Source organism: Nanorana parkeri, unplaced genomic scaffold, assembly GCF_000935625.1.
Source record: "Nanorana parkeri isolate BGI_ZX_2015 unplaced genomic scaffold, ASM93562v1 scaffold61, whole genome shotgun sequence".
In the NCBI taxonomy this organism is placed as follows: Eukaryota; Metazoa; Chordata; class Amphibia; order Anura; family Dicroglossidae; genus Nanorana; species Nanorana parkeri.
In genome coordinates, this window is record NW_017306329.1 from 453,489 (window position 1) to 471,732 (window position 18,244).

Below are 18,244 nucleotides of genomic sequence, written 5' to 3' on the forward strand. Positions count from 1 at the left end.
GTGAAACTACAAGTCCCATGAAGCATTACAAGATTCTGACAGCCACAGGCATGACTCCCAGAGGCAGATGCATGATGGGGTTTGTAATTTCACCACAGCCAGAGTGCCAAGGTTGCCTACTCCTGCATTAGGCACATGCTTCCCCAAGATGGCGCCTGGAGCCCAAAGTAGAGGACGAAATGGCAAATGGGAACATCTAGTGGAAAGAGAGAAAACTACAAGCCTAACACCCTGTTACACCCCCACTATTTGTCATTGGATGGTGTTTTTTTATAACTAATTTCAATATTTCTGCCCTTTTTTCATTTTTAATTGTGCAAGAGCTCTGTTTACCATTTCCATGCTCCAGCGCTGCTCTTGGCATTCTCCTTGTACTGTGGTCCCTGCCCCACTAGTATGCCACAGTGGTCACTGTCCAGGTTGAATGACGTCCACCATCAGGCAACTCCTTCCTGTAAGTCCAGGCTGTCATGGACAACCAAATTGTATTGTAGCCTAGAATGGCACTCATATGTCACAACACTGGGACATATGAGCACTGTGGAAGACCACCTACTGCCTGTCGTTAGAGCTGAATAAGCATTGACAGTGATTGAAGTTTCTCTTGAGAAATAAGTTTAGTATAGTATGTCTTATTTATAATAAAGAGAGGATAAGGGGAAAGGGCTGGGTGATTTGGGGGGAAAATGGAGTTAAATCACTTTAAAGGGTAGCACAGTGGCTTAGTGGGTAGCCATTCTGCCTTGTAGCACCAGGGGGGTTCTGGTTCAAATCCCAGTCAGGATACTATCTGCAAGGCATTTGCATGTTCTCCCTGTGCTTGTGTGGGTTTTCTCCCACACTCCAAAGCCATGCTGGTGGGTTATGTGGCTGATTGTGGCTAAGGTCAGGTTCACACCATTATCCGGACCAGATCTGGTCCAGAAAATGGTGTGAACCTGCCCAGCGTATTCCATACCAGACAAAATGAGACATGCAGTATTTTTCTGGTCTAGTCTGGAACGTACTGCGCTGGTGTGAACATAGGCCAGAAATAGCAAATAGCAAAGTAGGATGCATTTTGGGTTCGGAAACAATCTGGTCTAGTCTGGAGATGATCTGGATGTGGTGTGAACCTGCCCTAAATCAGACCTGGATGTATGCATGTGAGATAAGGAGCTTAGATTGCAAACTGCTTGAGGGCAGGGACCGATGTGAATGTGCATGTAAAGCACTGTGTAAGTCAGTACTATATAAATGCCAATAATAAAAAGCAGTAAAGAAAGAGACATATGTGCTAGCAGATGTACTGCTCCCACCTATGATGCCCCCAAAGAAGCCTTGCCTGGAGCTGGTTTTTACATTAAGGGAAACCTGGTAGAAGCAGCCATCTCTATATCATGCTAGTTTCAGGACATTGAAATTAAACCTATATTTATTGCAACACTGCCCAGGGTATGTGGCACTAAAGGTGAACTCTGAGCACAAAAAATGTCATTTAAATATATTCCTCAATCACCACAAAGGATATAATGCCACTTTGTGTGAAGAAAATGCCTTTCTAAACCCAGATATTACCTTGTAATATTAGAACTAACATCATCACAGTGCTGCACATATCCTGAGCAGAGAGCAGAGCTGTGGGAGGGACCCAGCAGGCCCCATCCACTACATGAGGGGCGGAGACAAGAAAAGTGAGCTGTCTTTATTGAGGAAACTCCGGCAGAGTGGCAAAGTTTCACACTAGATTACTGCACAGATCGGCAAGAAATATTCAAAGCTCACCAAGCTTCAAGGAAGAATACACGGGTCTCTTGTATTTAGATAACATTTGCTTATCCTGGGGTTCAGCTTTAAATAAGAAAATGGCTGCTTCCAGCAAAGCCTAATCTCACAGGCATTTTGCTTTGTGCCCTAGTGCTTACAATGTTCCAGTTGAAGAAATGTTAATAAGCTCTTTTTTTGCAAATGTGCAATTATATAAAAAGAAACTGCAAACCAAGTAATTACAGGCATCAGTGAGTGACAGCAAAACAAGGTGATAGGAAGCGTTTCCTTTCAGCTAAAACTGATTAGGTTCCTTGCGCAAATGATAAATTACACCGCTGTAGGAATTTTTGACAGGAAAACTTTTGTTAAAGTTGCAGGATTTACTCAGCACTTTTAGGGCCCATCCAGATGCATGTGTTACGATAATGTGCATTTTATCACAATGCACAGTAACGCATGATCTGTGGTACAGAGCCAATAATCTACAATGACCCCGAACATTAATCTACAATAGACCCCGAACGTTATTCTACAATGGACCCTGAACATTAATCTACAATGACCCCCGAACATTAATCTGCAATGACCCCTGAACATTAATCTACAATGGACCCCGAACATTAATCTACAATGACCCCTGAACATTAATCTACAATGGCACCAAAACATTCATCTACAATGTCCCCCGAACATTAATCTACAATGGCCCCTGAACATTAATCTACAATGACCCCAAACATTAATCTACAATGGCCCCCGAACATTAATCTACAATGACCCCCCCCAACATTCATCTACAATAGCCCCCCAACATTCATCTACAATAGCCCCTCAACATTCATCTACAATAGCACCCCAACATTAATCTACAATAGCCCCCGAACATTAATCTACAATAGCACCAAAACATTAATCTACAATGGCCCCCGAACATTAATCTACAATAGCCCCCCCAACATTCATCTACAATAGCCCCCCAACATTAATCTACAATAGCCCCCGAACATTAATCTACAATGGCCCCCGAACATTGATCTACAATGGCCCCCGAACATTAATCTACAATGGCCCCTGAACATTAATCTACAATGGCCCCTGAACATTAATCTACAATGACCCCGAACATTAATCTACAATGGCCCCCGAACATTAATCTACAATGGCCCCCGAACATTAATCTACAATGGCCCCCAAACATTAATCTACAATGGCCCCCGAACATTAATCTACAATGACCCCCCCCAACATTCATCTACAATAGCCCCCCAACATTCATCTACAATAGCCCCTCAACATTCATCTACAATAGCACCCCAACATTAATCTACAATAGCCCCCGAACATTAATCTACAATAGCACCAAAACATTAATCTACAATGGCCCCCGAACATTAATCTACAATGGCCCCCGAACATTAATCTACAATGGCCCCCGAACATTAATCTACAATGGCCCCCGAACATTAATCTACAATGGCCCCCAAACATTAATCTACAATGGCCCCCGAACATTAATCTACAATGACCCCCCCCAACATTCATCTACAATAGCCCCCCAACATTCATCTACAATAGCCCCTCAACATTCATCTACAATAGCACCCCAACATTAATCTACAATAGCCCCCGAACATTAATCTACAATAGCACCAAAACATTAATCTACAATGGCCCCCGAACATTGATCTACAATGGCCCCCGAACATTGATCTACAATGGCCCCCGAACATTAATCTACAATGGCCCCCGAACATTAATCTACAATGGCACCAAAACATTAATCTACAATGGCACCCGAACATTATTATACAATAGCACCCCTACATTAATCTACAATAGCACCAAAACATTAATCTACAATGGCCCCCGAACATTGATCTACAATGGCCCCCGAACATTGATCTACAATGGCCCCCGAACATTAATCTACAATGGCCCCCGAACATTAATCTACAATGGCACCAAAACATTAATCTACAATGGCACCCGAACATTATTATACAATAGCACCCCTACATTAATCTACAATAGCACCAAAACATTAATCTACAATGGCACCAAAACATTAATCTACAATGGCACCAAAACATTCATCTACAATGGCACCAAAACATTCATCTACAATAGCACCCTAACATTAATCTACAATGGCACCCTAACATTAATCTACAATAGCACCCACACATTAATCTACAATGACACCCCAACATTAATCTACACTGGCACCCCAGCATATAACTACAATACTGATTTGGTTGGAGGGCTTTTTGATTGCTTTAGTTCCTTCTCACCATAACCTGTATAGTTATACAGTTTTGTTGGGTCCCAAGCCATACCCCATAGATGTCATGGTTTCCATACACTGCACTGATGATGGCTGCAGTTTAGAATAAATGGCTCTGTAATATTAGGCTATATTTGCTCTCACCAGAGGTTCTGGATGTGCAGCTGGCCAATGGGACAAAAAGGAATTTTTTGGATGGCTCGGTCCACTGCCATGAAAGCCTCCTTTTATTTGGGATATGTAACAAAATAAGACATGTGAATCTCTTCTGTTTTAAGAACTTGAGGACTGGTTTAATTGGAGGGCTTTTTGATTCCTTTAGTTCCTTCTCAACATAATCTGTATGATTACACTGTCTTTTTGGGTCCCAAGCCTTGCTCCGTAGAAGTCATGGTTTCCATACATTGCAGTGATGATGTGCAAAAAGCCGCTTGGCTAAAATCAAGTGTAGCATCGGTTCTTGTCAGTGTTCAGGAGGTGAAAATGTGCCGCAGTTCCAGCCTTATGGTAGGAATGGCTGGCTGTAGAGTACCCTGTTTGAGTTGGTGTGGGTCACAAAGGTTATTGGCTGGGTTAAGAAAACTGAATTAAGTGTCCACTCAAGTAAGATTGGGGGTCAAGAGTACTTCTTTTGGTCCAGGATCTGGAGAGTCCTGATTTTAATTGGCTTTGTGGTCTGGTCATGGGCTGTGGAGGCAGGGAGCCAGTGGTGTCAAGCGCCCCTCAGAGTAGTGTCCTGGGGGTGCTTGAGTAACACTATGGAGCTAGGCCTTTATTATCAGGGGTAATTTTCTAGACACTGGCACATATTTATTTTTCTTCACTGTTTGTGCACTTCACTTTTTGTATGTGTATTTTTCACTCCACAAGTATTGAGGGTGAGGGTCTTTGGCCTGCCCTTAAGTCTAGGGGAAGAATGGTTGGTCATTAGGTTCCTTCCTCCCTGAACTGGGGATCGCTCTTCAGGAGCGTATTACTCAGTGGTCAGCTTTGGTTGACCCAGATGAATGGGTTTGCCTACCTTTGGCTAGGTGGACCTAAGTTCTCCGCCCCTGTCAAGAGTCTTGCAACCTGGGGGGTCAGGGAAACAGCCCTATCTCTTCAGGAGCTGGACCATAAAGACACATCCTAGTGCACCTTTTGTGGGTGGTCACTTGCACTTTTTTTCACTATGAAAAAAAAAGAAGCTGTAGGCAGCTTGTAATAAGTGGCTCTATAATATTAGACTATATTTGCACTATGCACCAGCGGTTTTGGATTGTATTTGATCCAACTGGGTGAAAAAACATTATTTGCATAGCTCCGCCCACATCATTTTATACTGGGATATACAGTATGATGGAATGAGTCATATGAATGCCTTCCTAAATTGTCATTCAGTTGGAGGACTTTTGATTCCTTTAGTCCCTTCTCACCATATATGGTTATACTGTCTCATAATAGTGCATTATCTTTAAATCTCTTATATCAAGGGATTTGAACATTTGCTCCTATGCGTGGTCACTCCTCACCAGCATGTAATGGCATAAAATGTCTGAACAAGGAAAAATTCCTCAGCGTATAGTGCAGTGGAAGCTTCCTGTATTTTACACTAAGTGTGGTGCACAGCTATTTGCTGTGTATAGTGAATAGTGGAGGACATTTCATCTTACCACCAATGGAAAACAATTACAAAGTAAAACGCTGATTGCATGGCACTAATCTTACATTTTGAAATCATTGTCTTAAATTAAAAAAATTGTTCTGAACATATATGTTTTGGACACATAGTAAAAAAAAAAAGTAGCTTGTCTCAGATGATATCCTGTTTGCTTGAGTTTTGGATAAGGATGAGCTCAGGTTTGGACCAAGCCCAGTCCAAAAAGGAGCTCCTCTGAACCTGGAAGGGAGTCCTCTCGAACAACTAAGGAAACTACTTCAGTGCCAGTATGGGTGGGGAATTCATCTTAATATATGCAAAGGGGCAGGATGAGGTGATGTAATTGATCTTATATGGCTACATGCCTATAATTGGTAAATTACATTTACCTAATATGGCCATGTGGTCATATAAGGTCAATGACATCAGCACAAACATCCCATCCCTTTTTTTCACATGCAGCTGCGGTGCAGGGAATGCCTGGCCTGCAGCTGATTAGGTAGAAGTGCCCATGGCACTTGTTTGTTCAAAGGAGCACTGGTTTGGACCGGGCTCATCCCTAGTTTTGGACAACATCCTTAACTAGGAATAGGGGACCTCAGCACTCCAACTGTTGGGGAACTACAGGTCCTATGAGGCAATGCAAGGCTCCAACAGACACTCTGGGAACCACAAGCATGATTCCCAGAGGAAAGGTGTGATTTGTAGTTTCAGTTTTTCACAGCTGGAGTTGTGAAATTGCCTACCCCTGGCCTGGACATTACACACAATAGTTGTATCCAGCACTGCACCATCCATAATCCTTAGTACACATGGATTTTAATGGGAGCCCTTAATAGGTGATGTCAATGCCTGGTAAGTGACCCCTCTCCCTTTTCACACCACCACCACCAAGCTTTGGATCTGAAAGGGTGCACTGAGCCAAACCACTGCTTCCACCAGACTCCAGGCATAGCATAATGGCATGCTGCACTAAGCCATTAATGTTCAAGGTTTTCCCCCACTGTAGCAAAAGTGGCACAGGTTGGATGGATGCTAAAATGACAGATGCTGCATCCACTGTAGACATACCTGGAGATAAAAGACAATAATATAAGTGTTGTCCATCATAATCAGAATGCTTTTCTACATAGTTGCATAGTATTTGAGGTTGAATAAAGACACAGGTCCACCAAGTTTAACCTTTGTGTGTCTGTATGTGATTGTGCATGTGTGTCTGTATGTGATTGTGCATGTGTGTCTGTATGTGATTGTGCATGTGTGTCTGTATGTGATTGTGCATGTGTGTGTGTGTATTTGAATCCCTGTGTGGTTTAGTTTTTAAGAATACCTGTACCATGTATGTTTTGGTCTATGAGGAAGGAATCTAAATGCTTTTTGAATGATTCAATACTCTCTGCTGATACCACTGCTTGTGGCAGCGAGTTCCAGAATTTAACCGATCTCACTGAAAAAAAGCCCCTACGCGCCTTGTGGTTAAATCTTGTCTCCACCAGTTTTAGGTGGTGGCCTCTAGTCCTTGTTATGGAGTTTACAGTAAAACGTTTATTGCAGATGTTGCCATTATCACTAAACATTTTGTACATCAAAATCATGTCTCCTCTTAGTTGCCCACTCCCCTATTTTATCCAGGTCCCTCTGCAATGCTATAGTGTGTAAGTCTGTATCTATGACCCTCCCAATTTTAGTAACATCTGCAAACACAGAAATGTTTAATTTCTCTTTAAAATGAAAGATGAAACCTGATTGATACTGTTGGCAGCACAAAAAAATTGTTTTTATTTTGTTTTCTCAAGTTCTTAGACATTAGCCATTGACCCTCTGACCTTCTGTGTGTAGCCCTGCTGCGCTTTACAATAACAAAGCGCCACAAAATCTTATGTTATTTGATTAACTGTGATTAACTTAATTGTGAGTGGATTTGTCCTTTAACCCATCACATTATATCCAACACTGAATTCCCATAGGTGTGTGTAATGATATTTTATGTTTGCCTAGATTCATTCCTTAATTATGTACTTAGTTTTTTTGTTGATACACATATATTTTCTTCACAGCTAATACCATTCCTAGAAGCAAACATTCGGCCTATTGAAGATTCTGCTGAGTTAAAAGTCATTGAGGACACAGAACAAGAAAAAGGGGAAGGGATCGAAGAGTTGGAGGACACCCAAAAATGTCCAATAGAGGCTGAAAATGAAGATGGGAGTCATTCTTTGGAAAACAATAGAGAGTATATCCAGGAAAATGATAATACTGAAAAAGAGAAATCACCTGTATCTGAACTATCTGTATGTTTTCAAATCTCTGAGACAAATGAGGTTATAGGAAATGAGGCAGAAATGGTACATCATAGTTTGGAATTGGTAAACAGTGAATTACAAACGATTGACAGCGAACCAAAAATGTTAGAACATGTATCACAAATTGTGAGTGGCACTTTACAGGCGGTGAATAGTGATGTAAACTTATGTAGAATTTCTTCTAATGAAACCTATGACACAAGCTTCATTGAGATCATAGATAACCTGGAAGTTTGCAGACAAGGATATGAACATGAAACATCTAATATAAATAATCAAGATAATGAATCTACTGAATCAGAATGCCACAGAATTGACAACTATGTAATGAGAACTGATGATCTAGTTGACCAACCACCAGGAGAGAATACCAAATCAGACAACCAGACCATGGACAACTGTGCAATAAAATCTGGTGATCAAGTTGGCCAATCACTAGGAGAGAATACTGAATCAGACAACCTGACCATGGGCAACTGTGCAATAAAATCTGGTGATCAAGTTGGCCAATCACTAGGAGAGAATACAGAATCATACAACCTGACCATGGACAACTGTGCAATAAAATCTGGTGATCAAGTTGGCCAATCACTAGGAGAGAATACTGAATCATACAACCTGACCATGGGCAACTGTGCAATAAAAACTGCTGATCTTGTTGACCAATCATTAGAAGAAAATCCTGAGTCAGAAAACCAGAGCATAGACAACTGTGCAATACAAACTGCTGATCTAGTTGACCAATTACCAGGAGAGAATCCCGAATCAGAAAACCAGAGCATAGATAGCTGTGCAATAAAAAATGAGGATGTAGTTGACCAACAACTAGGAGAGAATATTGAATCAGACAACCAGACCATGGACAATTGTGCAATAAAAATTGATGATCTAGTTGGCCAACCACTACCAGAGAATACTGAATCAGACAAGCAGACCATGGACAACTGTGCAATAAAAACTGATGATGTAGTTGGCCAACCAAAAGGAAAGAATACCAAATCAGACAACCAAACTATGGACAACTGTGCAATAAAAACCGATGATCTAGTTGACCAACCACAAAGAGAGAATAACATAATGGACATGCCCTTAATATCAAATGTCCTAAATAATACAAACATATGTTTGGAACCTACAGGGGGATCCAGTAACCTGATAGTTGACAATAGTCTTTCAACTGATGACAGCCTAAAAATTAATTCAGTCCAAAACGGCAGTGGAAAGCAAATAAAGCAAATAAAGCAAAACGCATCAGTCCACCAACAGGTGGAAATGCACAGTAAGAAGAAAGCACTAGAAACATTTCCAATAAGCAGCCTTTGTGCTTCAGTTAGTAAAATACACCATAAGATAAGCAACAATGTTGTTGTGGAAAATTACCAAGGGGGTATTGCTGAAAGACATTCGAGTTGTTTTGGTGAGAATGGTGAAATGCTAAGCCTTGTTAAAACCAAGGATGGCATGCGTTTTAATTCAACTGAAATAGAAAAGGCACATTCACTGCATGTCAAGGATAACATTCCAAATTCTCAGGAGCCGTCACAAGTGTGCAGAGAGCCTGACACAATTAGAGGGGCAGAGCTAGTCCGAGCTCAGAGCATTGACCTAGACCAGGCTAGAGGAGCCAGCTGTTCCCTGTATTTCATGGGCTCTACAAGCCTGTGTGAGAAGGGCACAGACAGCAAAATGGTAAAGAAGAAGTTTAAATCTGCTGGAAAAGAAGCCACCAAAAAAACTGAAAATGAAGCACAGGCACTGGATGTAAATGAGGTTTTTCAACCAGAAGAAGAGAAAAGGCTCAAAAGGCAAAGTAGTGTTGACACGGCCGTCTCCAAGGACAGCAAGAAAGGTAAGAAGGGTTTCAAGGAAGTCACTGCCTTTATTTTATAGCCAGTCTGAAATAATATATTACTCTCAAATGTATAAATACATCTAGACCTAAAGGCACCCTTAAAGCTATACACCTATGTGCTTAGAAATACACCTATTCTATATTCATTTTACATGTGTTGCTTTTGTGGTTTATTAGGATACTTCATACTAGTTCAAAACTTGAATGTTTTTAAAGTTCCTTCTTTTATAAAGCCCAAAACACATTCATTATCACATGCATGGCCACACTCAACTGGTATTTTTTTTTTAAAGTGTAGCTCTGGATAGTGAGGATAAGCAGACATGTGAACAAACCTCAGTATGATTGGGGTCCTCAGCACAAAGTAACATAACATATGTGAGCCAGAGTCATTCATATTAAGCAAAAGTTTGGATCTTTTTCTGGGTATCTTTAGTTACATTAGTTACGTTTTAGTTAAAGAGAGTAAGTCAGCAATGGGCAGCTCTCCTGTTTATGTTGTTATTATTGTGCAGCAAAGGAGAATTAGTATTCTATCCCTATCAGATCATGAAAGTGAGCTCAGTGTATGGCTATAGAGCCCACGGGAAAGCTGGTCTGTCTACTGTATAAGCTTAGAGATGATAACTGACAAATGTTTCCTTTACATCATCCCGACAAAACCCAGCAGGTGGGTCCCGGGCACTTAGTCAAATTCTTCAAAACTGGGAACGCTTGGTGTCCAGTGACAGTTCTTGACGATCTCTTTTTGGCTCTTAGTCGCCACAAGTCAAAAGACCCCTTACTCCCGTTCCCCATCAGGCCACTTTCGTCTAGCCAATTCGTGAAAAGGAGATGCTCAGTCTTCTCTGACAGGAAGAGAATACAAATAAATAATTCTTAAATGATACCTCTGCACCCATGCTGACTGTTTTGTAAGGTTGTTGTAAATCAAATTACCTTACTGATATCACCAGTCCTAATAAAGACATGGGATAAGAGATTGCCACCATCGGATTTAGTTAAACATGGTTACTTCAGTTCTCGCTAGAAACTGGATTTTCATTTAAAATTAGATACATGAGATCCATGCTGATATCTTACAATAAATGGCTTGATTTTTACCTTTGAGTTTGGTATTGATAATATATTCAGAGGCTATGACTCCGATTTCTACACCCTTTATGAAGCCACTTAGTTTTAAGAGCACACCTTCCTCTTCTATGTTTAGATGATGGGCAAACTTTGATTGAACGTAAAGTATTGAAATGTTTTTATGAGGAACATTTACCCCTCTCATGACTCATCTGTGGAACGGCATCTCTCGGGCCACATTTAGCATCATGTTCTCATTGGTTTTTAAAGCCATTGCCACTATTCCATTGCCATTTGTTTTGTAAGTATTTTTACATCAGACAGTATACAGTATAAAGTGTCTGCCTTCTTAATGTGACACTAAACTCAGGAGTTAAATCTTAAAAATACCTTCAAAAACCTTAACTATTAACAAAAATGTATCTTATTTGTGTATCACTCGGCTGTAGATGCTCAAATAATCTCTGAATTGGTGATGACACTGTCCTTCCTTCTGGAGGATGGCTACTTTTGTTCCCCATGGTCCCTGTGTGTGTTGTAAAGTAGTCACCGCTCCAAGCTTGCTCCCGTGATGGACTACAATCTCAATACAAATGATTAAACTAAACATGAGATTGTAGTCCTTCATAGGAGTGAGCTTGGAGCAGTGACTACTTTACAACACACACAGGGACAATGTTTGTTTTAAATCTATGATTACAAAAGGCAGGTTTGTTAAAGGATCAGTCCACCCAAAGTCATATTTTAGTCAAAAGTAGAGCCTGGTGTGCTAAGTCAGTCCCTGGCTTCCTTTGTGTCTTGGGTGTTCCAATAGGAAGATCTTCCTTCCATGGTTCTTGTCTCTGTTCCTGTTCTCTTGGGAGTTTATGGTGATCCCATCCATCATGTTCAGACTCCTGTTGCATACATATGACATAACACCTGCTCTGGGTCGGTCAAAGCACTAAATACAGGGAGAAACACATCAGAGCTTTATCTTGTGTCCTGTGCTAATTTGGAATAAAGGAAAGAATGTTTAGATCCTTCCTTTTTCTACATCTGGATGTCCACTTGTTTTGTAATATAAAAGTAATTAAAAACCCAGATAGAGATAGTGTATGAAGGGAATACATGCGACACTACAATGTTTGAGATCTATGGATCTCCTCTAATATACATTCATGTATTGGGTTCCGAGGAGTAATGGTTGGGAATCACTATCAATGAGACCATATTTACGCCATGTCTTTGCCATACAATAGTTTATTATTACTATTTTGCCTATTGTCTTTTCAACACCGTTACATATATACAGATATTTGTTGGAGGTTTCCTACCTCTGCATTAGACACAGGTTTCCCCAGGCTGACACCTGGAGCCCAAAGTAAAGGACATAATAGAAGATGGGGACATCTAGTGGAAAGAGAGAGAACTACAAGCCTAACACCCTGTTACACCTTTGCCCACCCCTGTTCTAATGTATGGGATCCCATGCTGTGTTTTTTTTATAGGGAGTAATATATCCGTGTACATTTTTTTTTTTAGAAAATAAAGGGTTCTTTGTTAACAAAGTGCATTTAAAAAAAAAAAAAAAAATGTAGGGAAGGGAGGTGTTGGGGAATTTAGTGCAAATTTTCCCGTGGAGGCCAAGGGTAAAGAAGGGCTTGCAATGGATAAGCTGAAATAGTCTTGGTTTAAACCCGTTGGTGAGAACTTGTGTGTACCATTAGTATTGGAAACCTGCTCCCCTGCGTTGCGGAGCAACTGAGAGGTAGGGGAGGCCGGCAAGGTTGCAGGGCGCTGAGTTTCATGCTTGTCTTTCCCTTTTCTCCTGGCTGACCCTACAAGAAAGGTCAAACATAATGCATTATGGGGGATTAAAAAGGGAAAAACCAAGATAAAAACGCAATGTTTGCCCCACAGTGAAAAAGTGCATTTAAAAAAAAAAAAAAAATGTATGGAAGGGATAGGTTGGGTCTCAAGGGGGTTTGTTGTTGCAGTTTATTTGCTGTATTGGGAGTATTTAGATAGATGGTATATGTTTTAAAACCTACAGGAAGAGTGGGAAATCCTAAAATGGCCAAAGTGAGTATGTAGGATGCGAGAAGTGCAGAGATATTACGAGTCCCTGAGATACAAGAAAGTGTCCGTTTAGTTCTCCAGCACCTGCCAAAAAGCTGAAAGATCAGTTTGTCTCAGTTTCTCAAGCTGTGGGAGCTCATAAAATGCAGTGTAGCCGATCTAATGAACCTGACACACAAAATAATTTATAATGGGACATATATATCATGCTCTTACTGTTTAAGAACGGGGCGATTCCTAAACTGCCACACCATAGTGATTTTCTGGCATGCATACGTGGTAATGAGAGGCTATAAAGGACATTTATAAAGTACAATGGGAACTGTGATGGATGAGCCAAATTGAAATGCGCTGATATTGCACCCTGGAAGCTGGTATTTGTTGACAGTATATATTGCAACTTTATATCAAACTTTTGACAGCCTGGGGTATTGTCGCTATCATTCATGATATATTGCAAAATTGTGTCAATCTTGGAATAACAGCTTAAAGCTTTGATAAATATTTGATGGGATGTGTGCCTGGGATTATGGTAAACAAACTTTCCCCTGTTATGCAAAAAGTAGCAGTAATGTGTTCAAACTAAACTCCAGGCAAGAACACGTTTATATACATTTATTCCTCGGTAGCCACCTGCATATCAATCTACTTTGCTTGAACCAAACACCTTTGCAAACCCAGATATTGACTGTGCTGTACATAGCCTGTGTAGAGAGCAGGGCTGTGGGAGGGACCCAGCAGGCCCCACCCACTACAGAAACTAGAGACAAGACCAATCACCCTGCACAAGGAGAGAGAGCAGCAGTGAGCGGTCTTTATTACAGGAAGCTCCAAGTCTCACGCTGGATTACTGCACAGATCTGGAAGAAATACACAAAGCTCACCAACATTCTAGAAACAATACACGTCTGTTGTCTTTAGACAATACTTGGTTTAATGGTCCTAATGGATTTCTATGGACAGTGAGGCATGCTAGCCTAGGACTACATGAGCCATTAAAGCGATACTGTTGCTTGCCCTGAAAAATCTAAACAATGGCTTGCAATAGGAGTCTGTGACTGCTTACCCCTTTGGAGGTCAGCAAGTCTGAACTCCTCTGTCTTCCACCCCTGCAGCATCCAGCAAAATACACAACAATCTACACTTCCAGAAGTGTGGAATGCTGGGTTTTCTGTTGAGCACTGTGGTTCCTTTCTCTGACCCCTATTGTCAACACATGATTCAAGAGAGCTGCAGGAGCCGGCAGGAGGAACAATAGTGCACAATGGTGGATACAGGCATTCAGAGGCGGTAGCGCTGGAAGACACAGTTCAGACCCTCCACTCTCCTGGGAGGTTTGTTTTCTGATTCTTCTATTGCCATTATTTGTTTTCTGATTCTTCTATTGCCATTATTTGTTTTCTTGTAGAAAGCAACAGAGTCACTTTAAATCTCTGTGCTACGGAGAGGTTTACCTGCTTAATGACAGTGGTGTATTTAGGTTTCGTGCTGCCCTAGGCAAAACAAAACTCAGCACCCCCCCTCCCCCATCTAACAAGACATTTTGCGCATTTTTTCAAGTTGCTGGATACAGCGTCTGACAGATTGTGCTATTAGGCCTCATTCACACTGCTAAGAGTCGGCCCGTACAGATCCGTGGGACGTGCACGGCCGTATCGGGCCGTTCCCGGGAAGGACAGGTGCTGCGTGTGATTTGTACGCAGCAGCCTGCTCTTCTCTATGGGAGGTCGCAGCTGTACGCTCACCTGAACTGCACGTCCGTGTGGATGTCCGTACTCGTACACAGACAGGATGGATCCTATCTGCGTCCGAGCATGGACACCCGCACCAGCACGGATGTTTATTGGTCAACTCTGAAGGCCGTGACACACTGCACGCAAAGCCATGCAGAGCGAAGCAAAGCTGTCCGGCACGGAGCTTTGCGTGCTGTGTGTGAGCTGAGTGCAGGCACATGATTGACTGCACCTTCAGCCAATCAGCTCGTCTGTAACAACCGGCCAGACGTCGCATCGCAACACGCCGGTTTATACGCGCGAGCCGATTGGCTGAAGATGAAATATTTCATCTCGGCACACTCAGCTACGCGAGCTCTCGCAAGCTGAGGTGCCGAGGAGAAAATTACATGACACACTGCTCGCGAAGGCAGCGCGCCACTGCTCCGCACTGCTTCGTGTGCAGTGTGTCACAGCCTTAAGCAGTGTGAATGAGGCCTTAGTGTTGCAGGGAAGCCGGGGTCTCAAGTGGGCTGTAAAGGATCTCTGAGTTCCTGCAAACCCCACCAGGGACCCCCCAGAGCCCACCATAGACCTTGCACAGAGACTTTAAGGTGGGCTGTGCATGATCTATTATGGGCTGTGGAGGGTCCCTTTCCCTGCACACATGCTGCTCTTCTTACCTGCAGCTCCCCAGCCTGCTTCCATTCTGCATCTTGCTTCCAGCCTGCATCTTACTTGAGCCGCCCGCAGCCTCCGCCGACCGGGGCCGTGTCTATCTCGGTCCCATCCCATCTGCAGTCGCGATGCTTCTTGGCGCCGCCATCCCATCTGCAGCCTCCACCGGCCCAGGTCCGCGCCTTTCTGCAGCCGCCCAATCTTCTTGGAGCGTCACCGCAGCCTCCGACGGCCGGGCCGCTTCTCCCTCGGCCCCGGCCACGCCTCCTCATACACCCGCCATCTCACTGCCAGGCCCCATTAGCAGCCACCTGTTAAGGCAGCCGACGCTGCTTGATCTTGTGCGCCCGGCGCCTTGTTCGTCCCCAGCTTTCCTCTTTGCAGCGGGGCAAAAAATGCCGCTCCCCTGCAAAGTGCCGCTCCAGGCAAACGCCTTGTTTGCCTCGCGGTAAATACGCCCCTGCTTAATGACAGTATATCTTATTAGCATCACAATGATTTAAGTGTGCTGCAAATGAGACAGTTACTAGTTAAACCTTTCAGTAGGTAGTATAGGCTCTGTTCACATATCTGTAAAAAATAAGTCAAGGCAACTGGACTTGCATGTTCACATGTTCTTATGTGTATTCATGCACATTATGATGAGCGAACATGTGCGCACCACGACAGGTGGTATATGTATTTTGCAGTGCATAGCCAGTTATTCTGAAGGACAATCCAAGGCACATACTCTATACAATGTAGATAGATGTGCTCTATGCGTTTTGATGCACTGCATGGCCAAAAAAAAGCAGATCATTTTTTTTTTGAGGCATGTGGGGCTGCCTTAACACAACATGCGTTACACTCACAAGTGTGCATATTAAGTGTGCATAGGTGTGAAAAGAGCCTTAATTGTAAAAGTAGCTCTAGCCATCCTTTGGAGTGGATGAATAAGATTTTGCACAGCTCAGTACTTAATCTTGAACTTTTTTATGGATGCCATTGGCTTTACATTAGGGCCTATACATATGTGTCTATTTTGATGCAGCAACACTCTTGCATTTGGCTGCATGAAAATGCATGTAAATGTCTTCTTTCCTTTGTGGCTGGTTCACATCTAATGTATGCACTGCAGTTGAATGTGAAAGATAAAGAGAAACTCTTTATCAAGGGGTGCATGCGCACAGAAAAGTATAAATCTAGCGCCAAGTCTTCAGACAAAGTACACTTACCCACCCTTCCTAGGTCTTCTTACCTAAACCAAAACCCCTAATCTCCAGGCTTCTTACTTACCTATGTAGGATAGCCATAGCCTGTTCAAAAATTTACATTCTCCAGCTGAATTCCGCACCTCGTCACCTGCACAGGGAGCCATCATAGATTCCAATCAGGCCAAATGTCAAAAACTGAAGACTTTATACAAGTCTACGATGACTCCCTCTATGGACATGGGGAGTAGTAAAGAAGATTTTCCTGGAGAATGTAAAGATTGAAGAAGGCCATTATGTGGTGGGTGGGGAGCGGTGACTAGGTCAGGGAGCTGGGCAGGAAAGGTAAATTACTTTGTGTACATTTAATCTTCAAGGCTGTATTGTTAGCTCTGCGTTATGGTGTGGTGTGCAGGGAAAAAATCTGCTTGCTTTATCTTTTGTGTGGTGCCCAACAAAATGTTCTTTTCATAGGCATGAATGGTCACTCATATAAAAGGGGTCTGAAACCCAGCGAACCGAAACTGCACTGCATAAAAATACAGATGTGTGATTTTAGCCCAATAAATGTGGTTTATAATGAGTTGGTTTTTTTTCTTTATAACTATTGTGGATGGAAAAGCAAGGGACAGATCCATGTGAAGTGGACGAGGAAGCAAGGGATAGATCCATGTGAGCAGATGAGGAAGCCAGGGACAGATCCATGTGTAGCAGATGAGGAAGCCAAGGACAGATCCATGGATAGCAGATGAGGAAGCCAAGGACAGATCCATGTGTAATAGATGATGATGCCCGGCCCGGGACAGATCCATGTGTAGTGGATGAGGAAGCCAGGGACAGATCCATGTGTAGTGGATGAGGAAGCCAGTGACAGAGCCATGTGTAGTGGATGAGGAAGCCAGGGACAGATCCATGTGTAGTGGATGAGGAAGCCAGGGACAGATCCATGTGTAGTGGATGAGGAAGCCAGTGACAGAGCCATGTGTAGTGGATGAGGAAGCCAGGGACAGATCCATGTGTAATGGATGAGGAAGCCAGTGACAGAGCCATGTGTAACAGATGAGGAAGACAGGAACAGATCCACATGTAACAGATGAGGAAGCCAGGGACAGGTACATGGGTAGCAGATGGGAAAGCCAGAGACAAATCCATGAGTAGCGGGCGAGGATGCCAGGGACAGATCCATGTGAAGCACATTAGGAAGCCTGGTATAGTTCCACGTGTAGAAGATGAGGAAGCCAGGAACAGATCCATGTGTAACAGATGAGGAAGCCAGGGACAGATCCATGGCTGGCTGATGAGAAATCCAGGGACAGATCCATGCATAGCAGATGAGGAAGCCAGGGACAGATCCATGCGTAACAGATGAGGAAGCCAGGGACAGACCCATGTGTAGTGTATGAGGAAGCCAGCGACAGAACCAGTTGTAGCAGATGAGGTAGACCGGGACAGATCCATGTGTAGTGGATGAGGAACCCAGCGACAGATCCATGTTTAGTGGATGAGGAAGCCAGTGACAGATCCATGTGTAGTGGATGAGGAAGCCAGTGACAGAACCAGTTGTAGCAGATGAGGTAGACAGGGACAGATCCATGTGTAGTGGATGAGGAAGCCAGCGACAGATCCATGTTTAGTGGATGAGGAAGCCAGTGACAGATCCATGTGTAGTGGATGAGGAAGCCAGTGACAGAACCAGTTGTAG